The sequence below is a fragment of the Oncorhynchus keta genome, chromosome 18, assembly GCF_023373465.1.
Source record: "Oncorhynchus keta strain PuntledgeMale-10-30-2019 chromosome 18, Oket_V2, whole genome shotgun sequence".
In the NCBI taxonomy this organism is placed as follows: Eukaryota; Metazoa; Chordata; class Actinopteri; order Salmoniformes; family Salmonidae; genus Oncorhynchus; species Oncorhynchus keta.
The window spans coordinates 15,338,762-15,355,617 of NC_068438.1; the positions used below are offsets into that span (position 1 = coordinate 15,338,762).

Genomic DNA, 16,856 nt, shown 5'->3' on the forward strand with positions numbered 1-16,856 from the left:
CAAGGGGAGGGTGCTAGAGTATTGAAAACAGGGGAGCCAATAATTTTGACTCCTATCTTTTAATTACTTATTCAACAAAATACCTTATTTATACAAAAGTATATGGACATCCATTCAAATTAATGGGTTCTGCAATTTCATATGCACCCATTGCTGACAGGTGTATAACATCGAGCACACATCCATGTAATCTCCATAGACAAACATTGGCAGTAGAATGGCCTTAATGAGGAGCTTGGTGACTTTCAACATGGCACCATCATGGGATGCCACCTTTCCAACAAGTCAGTTTGTCAAATTTCAGCCTTGCTAGAGCTGCCCCGGTCAACTGTAAATTCTGTAATGGTGAAGTGGAAAAGTCTAGGAGCAACAACGGCTCAGTCAAGAAGTGGTAGGCCACACAAGCACACAGAACGGAACCACCGAGTGCTAAAGAGCGGAGAACGTACAAATTGTCTTTCCTCAGTTGCAACACTCACTACCGAGTTCCAAACTGACTATGGAAGTGTAACAGATGTGAAACGGCTAGCTTAGTTAGCGGTGTGCGCTAAATAGCGTTTCAATCGGTTACGTCACTTGCTCTGAGACCTTGAAGTAGTAGTTCCCCTTGCTCTGCAAGGGCCGCGGCTTTTGTGGAGCGATGGGTAACGATGCTTCGAGGGTGACTGTTGTCGTTGTGTGCAGAAGGTCCCTGGTTCGCGCCCGGGTATGGGCGAGGGGACGGTTTAAAATTATACTGTTACATTGATGCTGTTGACCCGGATTACTGGTTGCTGCGGAAAAAGGAGGAAGGTCAAAAGGGGGGTGAGTGTAACGGATGTGAAACGGCTAGCTTAGTTAGCGGTGTGCGCTAAATAGCGTTTCAATCGGTTACGTCACTTGCTCTGAGACCTTGAAGTAGTAGTTCCCCTTGCTCTGCAAGGGCCGCGGCTTTTGTGGAGCGATGGGTAACGATGCTTCGAGGGTGACTGTTGTTGATGTGGGCAGAAGGTCCCTGGTTCGCGCCCGGGTATGGGCGAGGGGACGGACGTAAAGTTATACTGTTACAGAAGCAACGTCAGAACAATAGCTGATCGTCGGAAGCTTTATAAAATGGGTTTCCTAGGCTGAGCAGCCACACTCAAGCCTAAGCATCGGCTGGAGTGGTGTAAAGCTTGTCGCCATTGGACGGGAGAGATGAATCACGCTTCACTATCTGGTAGTCCAACGGACAAATCTGGGTTCGTAGTTTGCCAGGAGAATGCTACCTGCCCAAATGCATAGTGCCAACTGTAAAGTTTGGTGGAGGATGAACAATGACCCTTTCTTTCAATTTTCGCCTAAAATGACATACCTAAATCTAACTGCCTGTAGCTCAGGACCTGAAGCAAGGATATGCATATTCTTGATACAATTTGAAAGGAAACACTTTGAAGTTTGTGGAAATGTGAAATTAATGTAGGAGAACATAACACATTAGATCTGGTAAAAGATAATACAAAGAAAAAAACGTGTTTTTTTCTCCCTTCTTATGATATTTGAAATGCAAGAGAAAGGCCACAGTATATTATTCCAGTTTAGGCACAATTTACAGTGCCTTGCGAAAGTATTCGGCCCCCTTGAACTTTGCGACCTTTTGCCACATTTCAGGCTTCAAACATAAAGATATAAAACTGTATTTTTTTGTGAAGAATCAACAACAAGTGGGACACAATCATGAAGTGGAACGACATTTATTGGATATTTCAAACTTTTTTAACAAATCAAAAACTGAAAAATTGGGCGTGCAAAATTAGTCAGCCCCCTTAAGTTAATACTTTGTAGCGCCACCTTTTGCTGCGATTACAGCTGTAAGTCGCTTGGGGTATGTCTCTATCAGTTTTGCACATCGAGAGACTGAATTTTTTCCCATTCCTCCTTGCAAAACAGCTCGAGCTCAGTGAGGTTGGATGGAGAGCATTTGTGAACAGCAGTTTTCAGTTCTTTCCACAGATTCTCGATTGGATTCAGGTCTGGACTTTGACTTGGCCATTCTAACACCTGGATATGTTTATTTTTGAACCATTCCATTGTAGATTTTGCTTTATGTTTTGGATCATTGTCTTGTTGGAAGACAAATCTCCGTCCCAGTCTCAGGTCTTTTGCAGACTCCATCAGGTTTTCTTCCAGAATGGTCCTGTATTTGGCTCCATCTATCTTCCCATCAATTCAAACTTCAAACTTTAAACAACACTTTTTATGGGTATCTTTAAGAAATGGCTTTCTTCTTGCCACTCTTCCATAAAGGCCAGATTTGTGCAATATACGACTGATTGTTGTCCTATGGACAGAGTGTCCCACCTCAGCTGTAGATCTCTGCAGTTCATCCAGAGTGATCATGGGCCTCTTCTCTGCATCTCTGATCAGTCTTCTCCTTGTATGAGCTGAAAGTTTAGAGGGACGGCCAGGTCTTGGTAGATTTGCAGTGGTCTGATACTCCTTCCATTTCAATATTATCGCTTGCACGGTGCACCTTGGGATGTTTAAAGCTTGGGAAATCTTTTTGTATCCAAATGTGTCTTTAAACTTCTTCACAACAGTATCTCGGACCTGCCTGGTGTGTTCCTTGTTCTTCATGATGCTCTCTGCGCTTTTAACGGACCTCTGAGACTATCACAGTGCAGGTGCATTTATACGGAGACTTGATTACACACAGGTGGATTGTATTTATCATCATTAGTCATTTAGGTCAACATTGGATCATTCAGAGATCCTCACTGAACTTCTGGAGAGAGTTTGCTGCACTGAAAGTAAAGGGGCTGAATAAGGTTAATGACTCGGGCTAGGCCCCTTAGTTCAAGTGAAGGGAAATCTTAACGCTATTACATTCTAGACGATTCTGTTTTTCCAGTTTTGTGGCAACCGTTTGGGGAAGGCCCTTTCCTGTTTCAGCATGACAATGCCCCCTTGCACAAAACAAGGTCCATACAGCAATAGTTTGTCGATTGGTGTGGATGAACTTGACTGGCCTGCACAGAGCCCTGACCTCAATCCCATCGAATATCTTTGGGATGAAATGGAACGTCTACTGCGAGCCAGGCCTAAACGCCCAACATCACAGCCCGGCCTCACTTATGCTCTTGTGGCTGAATGGAAGCAAGTAACCGTAGCAATGTTCCAACATCTTGTAGAAAGCCTTCCCAGAAGAGGGGGGACCAATTACATATTAATGCCCATGATTTTGGAATTAGATGTTTGACTTTTGATCATGTAGTGTATACTTCTATGAGTAATTGAATTGCTAAAAAATAATATAATTTAAAAAATGTTTTTGCATAAAATATAGCTTAGTTATGGATCCCACTGTATATACAGTGCCTTTGGAAAGTATTCAGACCCCTTGGCTTTTTCCACATTTGTTACGTTACAGCCAATTTCTAAAATGTATTAAATCGTTTTCCCCCCTCATCAGTCTGACACATAACCCCAAAATGACAATGCCATAACAGTTGTTTTAGTCATGTTTGCTAATTTATTACAAATTAAAAACTGAAATATCAGATTTATATAAGTATATTTACTCAGTACTTTGTTGAAGCAGCTTTGGCAGCGATTACAGCATAATAGATAATACATGTATATCTAGATATGGCTATAGGGATATAGGCTATTAGTTTTCAAATAAAAATGACAAAAATGCCAATAAAGAAGAGACACTGAAGAATAGTAGGAATAGTGCACATGCGAAAGTGAGGGACTAGCTAGGCCAGTATTGAATATTTATCTCTTCTTTTCTACTTCTGACGTGAAAAACAGGTGTGGTAAGAACAATTTAGCATTCGCTCCACCAGGTTCTTCATTTAGGGCAAACTACTGCCCCACTGAGGGATTTCAGACAAAACTGACCTTGAACGCTGATATTTACAGGCAAGGACTCCCAGGTAAACAGTCCGTCTGTTTCAATATATTGAGAGTGCTCCGTTTGATTTAGTTTCCAACTAACTTTACTACATTTCCCTGCTGCTGTAAAGGGGAGCGAGATGCGTGAGCGATATAAAAGTAAGGAGAACGCGGGCAGTGAGTGCATCCATAGTTTTGAGGGGAAACGGGCGATTGGAAACAGTCTGTTTAAGAGACACGAATCACCTATGCCAGGAGAACCTGCCAGCTACTCGGAGAGGCCAAATTCTCCTACTGGAGGTATTTTGACAAGTTTGGACCACTATCATGGGACTGGGCCGAAAACGCTGGACTCTTTGACAGATTAGCACAATTTAGTGACTGCCTTCCTTGTTTAATCAAATGTCATTATCTAACCAAATATATTAATTTAAGGGGTTGACGTCCATAAATGTTTTAACTCACAACTTTACTGAAAATGAGAATGACCACTTCAATGTGTCAACTTGTGTCGAGTAGTCAACATTTAGCCAAAAGGTGCAATACACAAGATTTCTAGTATCATTTTACATCCCAATACGGTCTCAGAGCATTTCGCATTATTTAGGATACGATTTACAATTCGTATCCTATGTTACAAATTTGCAAAAATGTACAATGTTACCAATTTGCAAAATTGAAAATATGTTACAAATTTGCAAGAGGTATGATGTGTTACGAATTCCAATTTGTTGTGGCTAACTTTAGCTAGCTGGCTAACGTTAGCTAGGCCAGGGGTTAGGGTTAAGGTTAGGATTAAAGTTAGAAGTTAGGTTAAAGAGTTAAGGTTAGGGGAAGAGCTATCTAACATGCTAAGTAGTTGCAAAGTAGCTAAAAAGTAGTAAGTAGTTTTAAAAAGTTGCAAATGAGCTAAAATGCTAAAGTATTTTTGTTTAGGCCTTAATAACCCGCTGTCTTATGTAACCATGCCATACCAAGCCTAACATAGCATACTAATTTGAGTGTCCCGGAAATACGATTACTATGTTACACTATGTAGTGTATGAGACCAGGCTGCACATCCAGGTATACTGCTTTTAAAACTTGTTATAAGCATGTATGAGCCTTTATATTGTCTTACAAGCAAGGCTCATACTGTTCATTTTTGAAAATAACAGTGAGTAATATTTTAGGCCTTGCTATTTGGAATGAGTGATACATTTTAGGATAATCGGATCATCAGTTATCACATTACTTCTGTCTGAATTCACAAATAAATTGCATTCTGTTGCAACATGGTTTTATTAATTAGGTCCAAAACGCTCCAACTATGACAGTGAGAAAAGGTACCTAGGAGTCAGGGTCAAAATGCCTGTGAGAGACATGCTTAATAACATTTGCATAGCAAAGGGACTGGACCCCAAAAATATCCAGGTATTCACTGTGACTAAATTGCTTGGAAGACAATTTCCACATTCCCCAGTCAGACGTTTTGACATATTGATGATGTATCCTTTACGTCTGTCTACAGGGCAACCGCAGCAAGGCATTGAAAGGTTGAACACTTCTGTCAGCCTCCTTAAAAATGGCTCAGCAGTCAACACTGCATACTTATTATGTGTGCCCGCTGTGTTTCAGAGAAAACAACCTACTTGCCATAATAGTGGAGGTATTGGAGCAGGATCTCAAAGCCAGCAAGCCATACAGCCAGTCTAACACGTCTGAGTCACCCAACTACAGCCCAGAGCCCACTAAGCAACCATGGAATATTCCAGAGCCACTCCAACATAGCCACTCAATGAAGTTCAGTCAGGAAAACAAGATGCCACAAAAAGCATCTAAACTACTATATGTCAGAGCTCAAGTTATCCCGCTCTGCAGACAATCACAACACTAGTGTTCCTCCGTTGAACTCCCAAGGAGGGTATATCAACGACGAATCCGACAATATGATGCCCAGTCCAGACTCATATACTGTATGTCTTACTCCCCCAGCAACACCAGTGAATATCAAGTGCCATCTCCCCAAGATTCGGTCTTCGCTAGCCCCCAGTCCTCCAGCTATGAGTTAGGTCAGAATGGAGAAAGTGACTACCAGGATAGCTTTAGCCGTCAGGATAGCTTTAGCCCCCAAATCCAGGGTAGCTTTAGTCCCCAGTGCCAGGATAGCTTTAGCCGTCAGGATAGCTTTAGCCCCCAAAGCCAGGATAGCTTTAGTCCCCAGTGCCAGGATAGCTTTAGTCCCCAGTGCCAGGATAGCTTTAACCCCCAGTGCCAGGACAACTTTAGCCCCTAGTGCCAGGACAACTTTAGTCCCCAGTGCCAGGATAGCTTTAGCCCCCAGTGCTAGGATAGCTTTAGTCCCCAGTGCCAGGATAGCTTTAGTCCCCAGTGCCAGGACAACTTTAGTCCCCAGTGCCAGGATAGCTTTAACCCCCAGTGCCAGGATAGCTTTAGTCCCCAGTGCCAGGATAGCTTTAGCCCCCAGTGCCAGGATAGCTTTAGCCCCCAGTGCCAGGATAGCTTTAGCCCCCAGTGCCAGGATAGCATTAGCCCCCAGTGCCAGGACAGCTTTAGCCCCCAGTGCCAGGATAGCGTTAGCCCAGCTACATGTGCCAGGATTGGAACGACATGGCATACTTCTAGAACCAGCTCCAGAGGGAGGAGAGCTTACTGACGGGGGTTTCTGACCGAGATTGTGGCTACAGACATGAACGTAAAGTCTTAAGGTGGAATCACAATTTTTATTGGACCCTTTTCATATTACTGAGCCTTGCTGAGCTGTAGCCTGGTCTCGTTAGACATCCACCAGAGGTTGGAACAGTGCTGGAAACTACTACTGTGCTTGCAGACAGTGCTAGTACACCACAGCTACACCAACTATTCAGAACTTCATGATACTTGTCAATAGCATTTTCACACCACATGACCAAGGGATTATTGTGTTGTCATTCCTGGGAAAACACTTTGTATCTTACTTAGCCTGTTGATTTGAAATGGTATTCCCCCCGGAATGCTATAGCAGTATAATGGGTGGAACGTTATAAATGTTCAGACAGAAATATGAGATGATATCATTCAGTTTGTCATTTAAAGCAGTGTACAGAGACTGTGACAGTATGGTGAATGGACGCTTAACCTGTGACAGACATATTCATTTTCCTACAATAATTCACAAACAACAAATGATGCGGAGACATATTGAGGGTATTATTTTGTTGTGAAATTCCATGTTCTTGACATACTTGATAATGAAAAAATGTATTATTACTTTCAAGCTACCACTGATTCGAATCAGGCTCACAAAAATTAGCATTGGCCAGCCACAGTACAAAACAAAATTCCCACATTGTTGATGCAGGATTGCCATGCAACTTTTAAAGGGGGAACCATTGTATCATCCAGTACATTAATGTCAAACTGCATTTTAAAGCATTCATGTTGTTAACCATTCAAACTCACAGTGACATTTATGTGGGTTGACTATAAATATGTTTATTTCTTCTTTCTTTAGAGCTCTCCACAGTTGTGAGTCAAGGCAACAAGGCCTTGGGATATGTGATTGCCTAAAGGATGGCAGCTCTGAACAGGCAGGATGTCAAAGACTCAGAGGGAAAGGTGAATCACTCAAAAAATACACTGAACAAAAATATAAATGCAACGTGTAAAGTGCTGGTCCCATATTTCATGAACTGAAATAAAAGTTCCCAGAAGTTTTCCATATGCACAAAAAGCTTATTTATCTCTAATTTTGTGCACAAATTTGTTTACCTCCCTGTTAGTGAGAAGTTTCTCCTTTGTAAAGATAATCCATCCACCTGACAAGTATGGCATATCAAGAAGCTGATTAAACAGTATAATAATTACACAGGTGCACCTTGTGCTGCGGACAATAAAAGGCCACTCTAAAATTTGCAGTTTTGTCACACAACACAATGCCACAGATGTCTCAAGGGAGAGTGCAATTGGCATGCTGACTGCAGGAATGTCCACCAGAGCTGTTGCCAGAGAATTTAATGGTAATTTCTCTACCATAAGCCACCTCCAACGTTGTATTAGAGAATTTGGCAGTGTGTCCAACCGGCCTCACAACCACAGACTACGTGTAACCACGCCAGCCCAGGACCTCCACATCCAGCTTCTTCACCTGCAGGATTGTCGGGGTGGGCACTGAGGGGTATTTCTGTCTGTAACAAAGCCCTTTTGTGGGGAAAAAAACTCCTTCTGAGCCCCTGCCCAGTCATGTGAAATCAATAGATTATAGAACTGTAACTCAGCAAAATATTTGGATTTGTTGCATATTGCGTTTATATATTTGTTCAGTTCAGTATGACTTAATTTGTTTTCTGGTGGTTCAGATTCATTCAGCCATTCTGATAACTTTGAATCAACTGTGTACTAGTGCTGATTGATTAGTGCTTTTTGATGTCGGTTCAGTTTCGGTATATAATCACATTTCTGTTTAATGCACTAGGCATTATGTTGGTTGAATGCTGTAACAACACAGAATAAAATAATTAATAAAAGTCACATGATGGTAGTGACATTACTGCTTATCACCTATTAACCATAATTTTATATTCACATTACTTTAATAAAATATTTGTTTCATTTGATGTCTTTAATATTTCATTACAAGTCATCCTTTAATTTTTTTATTTCACCTTTATTTAACCAGGTAGGCCAGTTGAGAACAAGTTCTCATTAACAACTGCGACCTGGCCAAGATAAAGCAAAGCAGTGCGACAAAAATAACAACACAGAGTTACACATGGGATAAACAAACGTACAGTCAATAACACAATAGAAAATCTGTATACAGTGTGTGCAAATTAAGTAAGGAGGTAAGGCAATAAATAGGCCATAGTGGCGAAGTAATTACAATTTAGCAATTAACACTGGAGTGATAGATGTGCAGATGAGGATGTGCAAGTAGAAATATTGGTGTGCAAAAGAGCAGAAAAAATATGGGGATGAGGTAGGTAGTTGGTTGGATGGGCTATTTACACATGGGCTGTGTACAGCTGCAGCGATCGGTAAACTGCTCTGAGAGCCAATGCTTGAAGTTAGTGAGGGAGATATAAGTCTCCAAATTCAGTGATTTTTGCTTTTTGTTCCAGTCATTGGCAGCAGAGAACTGGAAGGAAAGGCAGCCAAAGGAGGTATTGGCTTTGGGGATGACCAGTGAAATATACCTGCTGGAGCGCGTGCTACGGGTGGGTGTTGCTATGGTGACCAGTGAGTTGAGATAAGGCGGCACTTTACCTAGCAAAGACTTATAGATGACCTGGAGCCAGTGGGTTTGGCAATGAATATGTAGTGAGGACCAGCCAACGAGAGCATACAGGTCGCAGTGGTCGGTAGTATATGGGGCTTTGGTGACAAAATGGATGGCACTATGATAGACTGCATCCAATTTGCTGAGTAGAGGGTTGGAGGCTATTTTGTAAATGACATCACTGAAGTCAAGGATTGGCAGTATAGCCAATCATACGAGGATATGTTTGGGTGAAGGAGGCTTTGTTGCGAAATAGGATGCCGTTTCTAGATTTAATTTTGGTTTGGAGATGCTTAATATGAGTCTGGAAGGAGAGTTTACAGTCTAGTCAGACACCAAGGTATTTATAGTTGTCCACATATTCTAAGTCAGAACCGTCCAGAGTAGTGATGCTAGTCGGGTGGGTGGTGCGGGCAGCGTTCGGTTGAAGAGCATGCATTTAGTTTACTAGCGTTTAATAGCAGTTGAATGCCACGGAAGGAGGGTTGTATGGCATTGAAGCTCATTTGGAGGTTTGTTAACACAGTGTCCAAAGAAGTGCAGACGCATACAGAATGGTGTCGTCTGCATAGAGGTGGATCAAAGAATCACCTGCAGCAAGAGCGACATCATTGATATATACAGAGAAAAGAGTCGGCCCGAGGATTGAACCCTGTGTCAGTCTGGGTCCGGTCAACAGGCCCTCCGATTTGACACACTGAACTCTGTCTGAGATGTAGTTAGTGAACCAGGTGAGGCAGTCATTAGAGAAACCAAGGCTGTTGACTCTGCCGATAAGAATACGATGATTGACAGAGTTGAAAGCCTTGGCCAGGTTGATGAAGACGGCTGCACAGTACTGTTTTTTATTGATGGTGGTTATGATAACGTTTAGGACCTTGAGCGTGGCTGAGGTGCACCCGTGACCAGCTCGGAAACCGGATTGCATAGCGGAGAAGGTTCGGGGGATTCGAGATAGTCGGTGATCTGTTTGTTCACTTGGCTTTCGAAGACTTTAGAAAGGCAGGGCAGGATGGACATAGGTCTTGGACCAGTTGCTGCAGGGGGTGTAGAGCTGTTGGCCAGGGTTTTGGTAGCCTGGTGGAAAGCATGGCCAGCCCTAGATAAATGCTTATTGAAATTCTCGATGATCATGTATTTATCGGTGGTAACAGTGTTTCCTAGCCTCAGTGCAGTGGGCAGCTGGGGGGAGGTGCTCTTATTCTCCATGGACTTTACAGTTGCCCAAAACTTTTTGGAATTAGTGCTGCAGGATTCAAATTTCTGTTTGAAAAAGCTAGCCTTTGCTTTCCTAACTGATTGTGTATATTGGTTCCTGACTTCCCTGAAAAGTTGAATATCGCAGGGACTATTCGATGCTAGTGCAGTGCGCCACAGGATGTTTTTGTGCTGGTCAGAGGGCAGTCAAGTCTGGAGTAAACCAAGGGCTATATCTGTTCTTAGTTCAACAGGGGCATGTTTATTTAAGATGGTGAGGAAGGCACATTTGAAGAACAACCAGGCATCCTCTACTGACGGGATGAGGTCAATATCCTTCCAGGATACCCGGGCAAGGTTGTTTAGAAAGGCCTGCTTGCAGAAGTGTTTGACAGTGATATAACGGACGCAGGCAATGAGGCAGTGATCGCTGAGATCCTGGTGGTGTATTTAGAGGGTAAGTTGGTCAGGATGATATCTATGAGGGTGCCCATGTTTATGGATGTAGGGTTGTACCTGGTGGGTTCCTTGATCATTTGTGTGAGATAATATATGCCATTTAGCAGACGCTTTTATCCAAAGCGACTTACAGTCATGTGTGCATACATTCTACGTATGGGTGGTCCCGGGGATCGAACCCACTACCCTGGCGTTACAAGCGCCATGCTCTACCAACTGAGCTACAGAAGGACTTCTAGTGGATATAGGGTTGTACCTGGTGGGTTCCTTGATCATTTGTGTGAGATTGAGGGCTTCTAGCTTAGATTGTAGGATGGCCGGGGTGTTAAGCATATCCCAGTTTAGATCAGCTAACAGTGCGAACTCTGACAATAGATGGGGGGCAATCAATTCACATATGGTGTCCAGGGCACAGCTGGGAGCTGAAGGGGGTACATAACAAGCGGCAACAATTCCCACTTTAATAATGGGAATTGATGGGAAATGATGTAAATATATCACTAGCCACTGTAAATATATCACTAGCCACTTTAAACAATGCTACCTTATATAATGTTAATTACCCTACATTATTCATCTCATATGCATACGTATATACTGTACTCTATATCATCGACTGCATCCTTATGTAATACATGTATCACTAGCCACTTTAACTATGCCACTTTGTTTACATACTCATCTCATATGTATATAATAATAATAATATATGCCATTTAGCCGACGCTTTTATCCAAAGCGACTTACAGTCATGTGTGCATACATTCTACGTATGGGTGGTCCCGGGGATCGAACCCACTACCCTGGCGTTACTGAAGTCTGAAGCGCCATGCTCTACCAACTGAGCTACAGAAGGACCTCGATACCATCTACTGTATCTTGCCTATGCTGCTCTGTACCATCACTCATTCATATATCCTTATGTACATATTCTTTATCCCCTTACACTGTGTATAAGACAGTAGTTTTGGAATTGTTAGTTAGATTACTTGTTGGTTATTACTGCATTGTCGGAACTAGAAGCACAAGCATTTCGCTACACTTGCATTAACATCTGCTAACCATGTGTATGTGACAAATAAAATTTGATTTGATTTGAGATACTTATTTCTGGAGAGATGGATTTTTAAAAGTAGTAGCTCAAACTGTTTGGGCATAGACCTGGATAGTAGGACAGAACTCAGCAGGCTATCTGTACAGTAGATTGCAACTCTGCCCCCTTTAGCAGTTATATCTTGACGGAAAATGTTGTAATTGGAGATGGACATTTCAGAATTTTTGGTGGCCTTCCTAAGCCAAGATTCAGACATGGCTAGGACATCAGGGTTGGCGGAGTGTGCTAAAGCAGTGAATGAAACAAACTTAGGGAGGAGGCTTCTGATGTTAAATTATATTGTAAATTGGAATGGTAGAGTTATGTCCTTCATGGCGTTATCAGTATTGTATGGGAAGGTCTGCTTAATCCAAGAGTACAACTGCGTACAAGGGACTGCGGTTGAAAATTAGCCGGCTGGCTAAAACCGGCACTTTTACTGAAACGTTGATTAATGTGCACTGTCCCTGTAAAAATAAAATAAAATAAACTAAACCAATTGGTTACAGCATTACCCCAAAAATGAAGGAGGTGGGTGGCAGCGGGAGAAGGTAGGGAACTAGTATGTCTGCCCAATATAAAGGGTCAAAACTTGCGGAGGAATAAAATAGCATAAATAGGAAAGTATACCAGTTTCATTTGAGGACCAGGATGTTCCATACAGATTGCAAAATAGTTGGGAAGAGTTTTGATGTACCGATTCCATGGTACAGAGTGTATGAGTTTATATATACAACAACGCAAGATTCAAGACTTCGTGCTTTTCTACAAAAATTATTATATAGAATTCTTGCCACCATCAAAATGTTGAATATTTCGGGCATAAAATCATCGAAGCTCTGCAGATTTTGTTGTGAAGATTCAGAATCAATAGACCATTTCTTTTGGTATTGCCCTTTTGGTCTCCGGTTCAGGAATGGCTGAAAATGTTGAACTAAAATTGACCCTAGAAATAGTACTGTTAGGAGATCTGGAGAGACCGGGTCAGTCAATTACTAATATACTAATACTCTTAGTAAAAGTATTTATCTTCAAAACTCAATCTGTGGATTCTATTTGACTAGATAAATTGAAATTGTACAATAAACATCACAGCATAGTTGAAAGATATGTGTTGCATAGAAACCTGAAGAGGGTGGCCAGCAGAGATAGATGGGATGTGCTGTGGAATTGGAGACAAGTGGGAGGGGATTTGCTGTGCAGGAGATAGAATGATGGTCAAAGATAAAAGTTTTTTTTAAAGTCCAAATAAAACATAATAAAAAGTATGTTTGAATGACACTGAGGGGCAGTGTTTTTACAACTAATACCGATTTGCCTGAGGCTGATGCCATGCAGGTGTTTGTACACATGCATATACAGTACACACACTCTCATTCAAATAAATGCATACAAGAACACACACTTACATGTAATAGCGCCAGACATGTAGACAAACATATACAGTTGGAAATGCTGTTATGATTTTACTTCTCCTTGGTGTCCTTTTGTTTTTTGTTTATTTATTTATATATATTTTTTAATGTGCATTGTTTGCTGCTTTCTTCTGTCTTTTTATTTTTTCTCTTTAGTTCATTCTCTTGATTGTTGGTGCATTGGGGGGTTCTTCGGGGTGGGAAATTAAATAAATTGTTTAAAATATATATATATTATTGGGGGGCACTGTGGGAGGGGTCTCGAATTATTGAGAGACAGCTATTGGGGAACTGTGGGGGGATCTTGGAGGGTTTGGGTTCACGTTTGTTGGCCTGGTGGGAGATCTGTCAATGTGCCCTTGAGCAGGGCATTGAACCTGGATGCTTCTGTGTGTCGCTCTGAATGGGAGTCTGTTAGATGACTGGTATGATGTAGTTGTTGAGCGGCTTCACTGCAAGTATATTACATGTTTCAAATATTCAATTAAAAAAGTTACAAAAATAAATAAAACATTTAAGTCAGAACCTGCTTGCTTCTCACAAGCATTCTTTATATAATTTTTGGAACGAGATGAAATAGGGTGTACGGAAGCCTCCGGTCAAACACCAAGTCTCAGAGTGGTTTGGTAGGATTGCTATAGACTTCAGTATCAGCCATAACTCATCTCTGTTTTTCCTAAAGTAAAATTAATAATATGCACTTATGCTCAAAGCCAACATGGGTTGATCATGCTGCATTTTTACATAGAATGATAGATCAGTGAATTAATAATGTCACATATTTCACTTTAATATTATAGCCCCGTTAGTCAGATGCCTCTAAACTGAAGTTAACATTCAATAGATTATTGCTGTATCAGATCAATCTTTGTGGTAGAATAAACATGTGTGACAATATAACTTCCCTATAAAAAAATGACCAATGTTAATCTTGATGGACATTTTCGACAGAATTCAGGATCTTTTCCAACAGTTTTGTGTAACTTTGAAAATTGATACTAGTTTAGACTAGAGTTCAGCTTTGATTCCTTTAATGATCTACTTACAGAAATTGATGTAAGCAGAATGGCTTAGAATACAATAACATACAGTATGTTGAACAGTGAAGTCGTTTTCAATTACCTTTTGGAGAAAGCTTTTTTAAAATCATCCTGCTGTAAGAAGCAGATGACTTCAGTTTTGACCCAGTGTAAATGTAACAGTATAGACTTTACGTCAGTCCCCTCGCCCCGACCTGGGCGCGAACCAGGGACGCTCTGCACACGTCAACAGTCACCCTCTAAGCATCGTTACCCATCGCTCCACAAAATCCGCTAAAAGACCACTACTTCAAGGTCTCAGAGCAAGTGACGTCACCGATTGAAACGCCACTAGCGTGCACCACCGCTAACTAGCTAGCCATTTCACATCGGCTACATAAACATACCACACATGATGTTACTGTTTTCATGTATGGTGTTATTTAGGGATTGCCTTAAATGAATCTTTAAAGGTTAGTGCTTTAAGGAAAAACAAGTTTCATATTTCCATTAACTTGACATTTCACATAAATTACACTGTAGTGGAATTACTATGTTAAGTTAACAAACAAATCTATGGCCTGGGTGCCTTGACATTATTCACAATGTCTGTCAGTCACTTAAACAGTGCCAGTATCTCCTGTCAGATTTGTCAGAGCATGTCTGTACCAGAATACCTGTATAAACTCAATGTAGTCATCTGAGAATGAGAATCAGAAAAAATTCCAGTGTATGTATCTAACACCGTAAATCTGGAAAATATATTAAATTAACCAAATGGCCACTGGATTATTTGCATTGACACCCCCCACCCATTTATTTTTTACACTGCTGCTACTCGCTGTTTGTTATCTATGCATAGTCGCTTCCCCCCTACCTACATGTGCAGGTTGCCTCGACTGGCCGGTACCCCCGCACATTGACTCGGTACCCATGCCCCCTGTATATAGCCTCGTTGTTGTTATTTTATTGTGTTACTTTTTATTATTTTTTACTTTAGTTTATTTGGTAAATATTTACTTAACTCTCCTTGAACTGCACTGTTGGTTAAGGGCTTGTAAGTAAGCATTTCACGGTAAAGTCTACACGTTGTATTCGGCGCATGTGACAAATAAAGTTTGATTTGAAATTCTCTGGAATATGGCTTGTTTGTAGTCAGATTTGTGAAATCCCCTCTTCCAGGGATAGGCTACAATACGGCCAATGTTAGTCACCTCTTTCTCAGGACCTGATAGGCCTTTTATTACATCTCTGCAGCTGTGAATATCCAACAATCTAAAAAGTGATCTATCAGATGAGTTATAAAGGCAATGCCCCAAAGCAACCACATGAACAACTCTCAGAGAGTTGAAAGTTTCTACCCTCTGTCTACCACTGTCTACCACAAACTGTGCAATGTATCCCTGTCTACAGTACAGTGCTGGTTGGTTAACTACAGCTATAATAGGATAATTGGAGGGGTGACTTTTACTGTACAATGGCGCACTATAGGATTAGTGTCACTATAGGATTAGTGCAAAGCATACAGATTGTGGTCTTAGAAAGATTGATGTTTCTAAACCCGTTTGGCTCATCGAAACAGTGATTGACACCTCCAGAAACATTACAGAGAAGACATTTAATAAGGGATTGTTTAAGTTATACAACACTTTTCAAGATGTTCAAAGCACTTTACATTGTATGGGGCTTAACTCATCTCTTCCATTACTAATGTGTAGGACCCACCTGGGTGACCATAGAGAATCAGGATGTTATCTTAATATCTGATCTAATGGATGGTAGCCTGTACAGAGCAGTACCCCCAACCCTCATAGAGAACCAGGATGTTATCTTAATATCTGATCTAATGGATGGTAGCCTGTACAGAGCAGTACCCCCAACCCTCATAGAGAATCAGGATGTTATCTTAATATCTGATCTAATGGATGGTAGCCTGTACAGAGCAGTACCCCCAACCCTCATAGAGAACCAGGATGTTATCTTAATATCTGATCTAATGGATGGTAGCCTGTACAGAGCAGTACCCCCAACCCTCATAGAGAACCAGGATGTTATCTTAATATCTGATCTAATGGATGGTAGCCTGTACAGAGCAGTACCCCCAACCCTCATAGAGAACCAGGATGTTATCTTAATATCTGATCTAATGGATGGTAGCCTGTACAGAGCAGTACCCCCAACCCTCATAGAGAACCAGGATGTTATCTTAATATCTGATCTAATGGATGGTAGCCTGTACAGAGCAGTACCCCCAACCCTCAATGCTCTACTACCCTGGCATTGTTTTCTGTTCAACTTTCTGTCCATCTGATCAATTGAGCAATGTATTATTTTTCACACGAATAAAATATATAATGTTTACTGAACTAACTGCAAGTATAACTAAATGAACCTCCAAATGTGCTATACTATCAATACAAATTGAATCACAAAACATGAGAGGAGTATATCACCCAACCACCCTGTGAGAAGACAGTGAAGCACTAGAGCGAAGCATACATTTTTATTCTTTCCAGCAACACCCTCTTTCTCTCTCTGATCTGCAAGAATTGTATAAG

At 41.3% G+C, this 16,856-nt stretch overlaps 1 long non-coding RNA gene across 2 annotated transcripts; it reads left to right on the forward strand.

The window, feature by feature from the left end:
- Nucleotides 1-3,723: 3,723 nt before the first annotated feature.
- LOC118396948 (uncharacterized) lies at nucleotides 3,724-8,367 on the forward strand. 2 transcript variants are annotated; one of them, XR_004828296.2, is made up of 3 exons: nucleotides 3,726-3,899; nucleotides 3,990-4,158; nucleotides 7,352-8,367. It is a non-coding gene; the product is annotated as an uncharacterized LOC118396948 (long non-coding RNA). The 2 variants fall into 2 exon arrangements; XR_008067881.1 differs by having other exon boundaries at nucleotides 3,724-4,158.
- Nucleotides 8,368-16,856: the final 8,489 nt, after the last annotated feature.